The following is a 6,063-nucleotide window of genomic DNA, read 5'->3' on the forward strand; positions in this document are numbered from 1 at the left end:
ATCTAAGTCTGACCATGGAGTTGACTTTGGCGGAAAGCGAAGGTGATTGCTGATAGGCTGAAGGCTGTCCTAATCAGTGGCGCCTGCACAATCCAATCACGTTTGAGAGGGAAACAACAAATTGAGGGTTTCCGAGATTTTTCTTTTCTCCTTTTATTTTTTAGAAGAAGTAACGGGTACTCACGGTTATGGATAGAAATGTAGCGGAGTAAAGAGTACAATATTTGCCTCTCAAATGTACTTGAGTAAAGTCATGAGTACTCCACAAAAATGATACTCGAGTAAAGTACAGATCCCTCAAAATTGTACTTAAGTACTGTACTCAAGTAAATGTACTCCGTTACTGTCCGGCTCTGCGTATTTCTACCCCGGTTTTCCAGACACTCATTGCTAGATCGTTATCGGGGAAACAGTTGGTACCTCGTCACTGGCCCCTCCTCGTGTTAAGGTTGTTGATTATAGTGTTCTGTCGCTTTCGCTAAACTTTCTTCTCCCTGTGATCAGTCTGCAGACACTCCTGTCGCTGAAGCTGAACCCTCGCCTGTCCGATACCCTCCTGTCACCGAACCCTTGCCTGTCCGACTATTCGCCTGTAACCGAACCCTGGCCTGTCCGATTATCCGCCTGTTACCGAACCCTCGCCTGTCCGACCACCCACCTGCCATCAAGCCCCTCGCCCTTTCCCGCCTTTACTTGTTTGTTGCATTCAGTAAAGACCCTTATCATTTACTCAGCAGTCTCAGCGAATGGACCCAAATGTGTCGAGCATTTGGATCCATTCGCTCTACTTTCCCATAACAACTGGCCGCTATATTTTCAGCATCATACATTGTCATTAAGCAATATGTGAACCTCTTAACGTTTGAGGTTCACATATTAATATATTTCTTTGGACGACAGGGCGTCTGTAATAGACCTCTGAAGAATAAGTCCCGCCTCCGAGGCTCCCGGTTCCCTCGGTCAAATGGGAAATAACGTTTTGGTATGTTAATTAGTGCTGTAAGTTAAACGCGTTATTAACGGCGTTAACGCAAACCAATTTTAACGGCGTTAATTTTTTTATTGCGCGATTAACGCAATTCTTTTTTCTTTTTTGTCTTTGGCTCGACACTAAGAAGCAGTAGCCTGACTGCTATGTTCAAGGCAGTATATTTATATGTTCATCGTTTAATTGCACTATAGGCTTCTTTTTTGTATCGTCCTGTTTTGATCAGTATATGCCAATATTGATCTATAAAAAAACATTTGCACAAGGCAAACCGATGCACTTCTCCATGTTGATAAGAGCATTAAAATGAGAAAAATGAATGGATAGAGAAAAGATTGCATGAGTTAACTATGGCATTGATGCGATTAAATATTTTAATCTCTTGACAGCACTGATGTTAATACATAACAAACTCTGTAGGTGGCAAAGAAGTAAAAGCTGCGTCACGTTTTGAACTACACACTTTTTCCATCTAGTTTCCACTGGGGTTTTGGATTGTCGGTGCCGTTAAAGTAAATGATTATTAATACTAACCGGGAGCTAGTACCGATCTGCGCAGACTTCATACGTCATACTTGTTAGGCAGGAGGGAGTACATGTCCTTGCTCGCAACCAGTCACAAACTAACGTGATGGTCATTTCACAAGTGATTTCAGTTGTTTATAAAACTTAATCGCTGGCGAGGTTCAGCCTCTCTTCTCCACGACTTAACTTTTTGGTTTGACCTTGATAAGAGTTTGTTGGCTGTTATTGAGATTTAGATCGATTTGATCGATTTCACACTTGAACGAGCAGTGTTGGTGCCACCTCCATATGCGGGCTCTGGTGCTACTGAACTCCATTTTTCTGTTAAGACAAATTAGGAAACATTGCCGTTGGTATGCAACCCTGACTGGGAGATTCGTGACGTCCTAAGCCTGCGCAGATACACGTTAGCATAATGCTTCTTCATAATAGTTAACTACCAACGGCCCCGACAATCCCCAGTGGAAACGAGATGGAAAAAGTGTGTTTAGTTCAAAACATGACACTGCTTTTACTTCTTCGCCACCTACAGAGTTTGCTATGGACGATCACTCAAAAACGCCATGTATTTTCCCATATACATTTAACCGAGGGAACCGGGAACTTCGGAGGCGGGACATATTCTTCAGAGTTCTACCATTCATTGGCAAAATTATTGAAAAAATTGTTTTTAATCAACTAACCTCTTTTCTAACGCTCAACAACTGCCTTGACAACTTTCAGTCAGGTTTTCGGGCCAACCACAGTACCGAAACAGCTCTGGCCAAAGTCACAAGTGACATTCGGCTAAATACAGATTCAGGCAAGTCATCAATCCTAGTACTACTGGACCTCAGTGCAGCCTTTGACACCGTGGACCACATTATATTGCTTCAGCGACTTGAGCACTGGGTTGGCTTCACTGGTGTTGTAATCAGGTGGCTAAAATCCTACCTTTTCGACAGGAGCTTCTCTGTTACTGTTGGAAACTGTTCCTCAGCATCTACATCTTTGATCTGTGGAGTTCCCCAGGGCTCAATCTTGGGTCCACTATTATTTAACATATATATATGCTGCCTCTTGGTCAACTCATAAAGAAGAACTCAATCGCCTACCACAGTTACGCTGATGACACTCAAATCTATATACCGCTAATGCCCAATGACTATACCCCCGTTGAAAGTCTCTGCCATTGTATTTATGAAATAGATAAATGGATGTCACAGAACTTTTTACAGCTCAACAAAAACAAAACTGAGGTGGTAGTTTTTGGAAAGAAAGAGGAAAGGCAAAAGATCTCTGCCTTACTTGAAAGGAAAGGTCTAATAGCAAAAGATGTGGTAAAAACCTAGGTGTCCTTATAGATAACAACTTACATTTTAGCAGTCACATTAAATCAGTCACAAAATCAGCATACTTCCATCTTAAAAATATCAACAAACTTAAAGGATATATATCAAAGGAGGATCCGGAAAAAATCATACATGCATTCATCACTAGTAGGATTGATTATTGTAATGTACTTTTCACAGGACTTCCCAAAAATTGCATAAAACCACTTCAAATGATACAGAATAGTGCAGCCAGGGTCCTCACTAAAACAAAAAGGAGAGATCACATCACCCCAATCTTAAAGTCCCTGCACTGGCTCCCAATTAGTTACAGAATAGATTTTAAAGCACTTCTGCTTGTTTTTAAGTCTTTGAAGGGGGTTGGGCCAAACTACTTACATGACATGTTTAAGCAATATTCCCAAATAAGGTCCCTTAGATCACAACATAAACAATTGTTACTGAAACCGACCGTCAGAACAAAGCAGGGTGAAGCAGCGTTTAGCCAATATGGTGTCCATCTCTGGAACCAGCTTCCAGAGTTAAGACGTAACTCTTTTTAGATGCTTTCGGCAGTTAATGCACATTGTTTTTATATATCTTTTCCATTTTCTCTTTTACTTTTAAATTCACTCTTTGCTGTTGGTACTCCATGTATATTTTACATTTTACTATGGCTAAAATTGTGTATGGTTCCAAATTTGTATCTTTATTTTATTGATTCATTTTCTTTTTCTTTTTTCTTTTGTGTGAAGCACATTGAATTGCCACATGTATGAAATGTGCTATACAAATGAATATGCCTTGCCTTGCCTTGCCTTACGATAAAGCAACGCCCCCTTCAGGATCAACACAAGGTGTTGTTTGCGGAAAGTATCCAAATATATATATATATTTTTTACTATTAGTTAGTTAGTTAGAAATGTATTGTCCCCTTGGGGAAATTGTTCTCAGTGAAAAGACAGATACACATGACCATTAACAACAACAACATAAAAAAACAAACAACAAAAAGTAAATAAAGATAAACAACCACTGACAAGACAAAAACCCTCAAATCATCATATTTTCCACATAGTGCAGGGACACATCTAAAGATGTTGGCATTTTAAACCAACAATTAAAACCTTCTTTTTAAATGTTTGTTTAAAAGGCTGATGGATTGTGGAATGAATGACTGTTTTGTTCTATTTTTGGAGAGGGCTGGGTATCGAAACCTGCTACCTGAGGGTAATAGTTCAAAGGTGGAGAAAAGTGGGTGTTTAGAATTTGCTAAAATAATTTCTGCTTTACTCTGAACTCTCTCTCTGTAGGTGTTTTCCAGACTATTTAAATTAGTACCCAACAGCTTGCTGGCAGTGGTCACTATTTTCCTAAGCCTACTCTTCTGTGCTTCTGCTGCGCTGCCGAACCAGCAGATTATGCAAACGGTCAAGACACTCTCCAGTGTCCACATAAGCAGTGTAGAACATCTTCGCCATTTTACAGTCTACATCACATATTACATTTTTAGTCAAACCTGTACGTACAGAAGAGGATCAGGGCCATATAATTTTTTTTCAGAGTTTGAATCAGAATTCTGAGTTTAAAATCAGAACTATTTTTATGATGACTTTAATCTCAGTATTCTGAGATTAACATCAGAATTCTGACATTAAAATCAGAACTCCAAAAAAAATCACATGTGGCCGTAATCCTCTTCCGTAACAAAGAAAACATCCAAGTAAAAGAAAACAAGTACATTTGTTTGATTCAGTTAGCCTATTAACTTAACTTGTTCAATTATAGCAACCTTTTAGTGTTATATTGCAAGATAGGGTCAGATACGTTGTCTTTAAATGGAAGTCCAACTCATCAGCCTTGTCCAGGCCAGGGAAATAGTCGGCAATATCAGCAAGGTTTCCAACATTGAATAGAAAGTAATTGAACATAAATTGGAAAATTGAATGTAAAAAATTATGAATGTTTTAATATTTAGTTCAGCTACAACCTGTCTGCCACCTTGCCGCACCTCATTTGGTTACAAAACGCAGTCCTTACTTGTTCCATTGGGGGCGCTGTTTGACAAGATCCCAAATTGCAGCAGGCCTCGACGTCCCTCTCCCCCTCTCAACACTGCCCACCCTTTTACTTGCGAAGAAGCAAAATCTGCCATTCCTTCCATCATGCATATTGACAACTTGAACGAATTAATCGATATAACAAACAAACGAGTGTAAATCACATGACAAACGTCAGAGTGTCACATGAGAGTCAGAAACGTTTTCGACGAGGGAAATTATTACGTGTGTGCGTATGTGTGTGCTTTTGTGTTGAGCGAGTAAAGGCAATCGCTTTTAATTCACGATTTTAATGACACTTGATAGGCCTAGTGGTAAAGGGTGGAATATGAGCCGTTCCTCAGACATCGAAGGAGTCCCACTGTGTGGTCGCCTCTCCCCGCAGCGCGGCTCAGCTGGGATCCTGTCCTGCAACGCACGTCCCCATGGCTGACATTTCCCTCGCCAACACGACAATCTAAATCCCAACCAGCTCCCCCGAAGCCGAAAACTGGCATTAAGTGATTCGTTTGTCGGGTCAGACATGTGTTTCTATGTTTGACGTCCGGATTGGTTTCCTTCAAACCAAATGCCATTAGTTTACTGCAGTACCGTGGCCCACACTGCGTTTCATAAACCAAGGAGACGGTGGAAAACAAGCGCTGGGGAAGGCGTTGATCTCATTGCCTTGGTGGATATCAATGGTATACCTATATCTGACAGCCTGCAAAACGTTTTCAGAGTACGAGAGCCGAACACGGGGACTCAGTGGTGCGCTGCTGTGTGAACTTGTGATCGAGCATACGTATTAACACTGTGTGGCCTGCTGCCGTTCAGACAGGAGGAGTCCATTTTGGAGGAGCGGGTGAGAAGAGACCAGCAGAGACTCTACAAGCAACATTATAAGAAAAGGGGAAACAAAAAAAAACGTTTTCCGGGTACCTTTTAAGTTTCAATGCTTTTACATACGGGGCGTTTTAATGTAACTCATTTAGGCCGCGAGTTTGGCCACAACGCACTCTGGTGATGCCATTTGTGGGCACAAGTTTTGCGTCTCAGAAGTATAGGTGATAGCAGCCTATTTCAGGAGAGGATAATTGCTATAATATACAAGGGGGCGGGTCATTTCCAAAGGGCTGCATGTGGTCATATGGCGCGGGGGTGGGGGGGACGACGACTGTCATCTCTGTTTCGTGTTTGA

This window comes from Gadus morhua, chromosome 7, assembly GCF_902167405.1.
Source record: "Gadus morhua chromosome 7, gadMor3.0, whole genome shotgun sequence".
In the NCBI taxonomy this organism is placed as follows: domain Eukaryota; kingdom Metazoa; phylum Chordata; class Actinopteri; order Gadiformes; family Gadidae; genus Gadus; species Gadus morhua.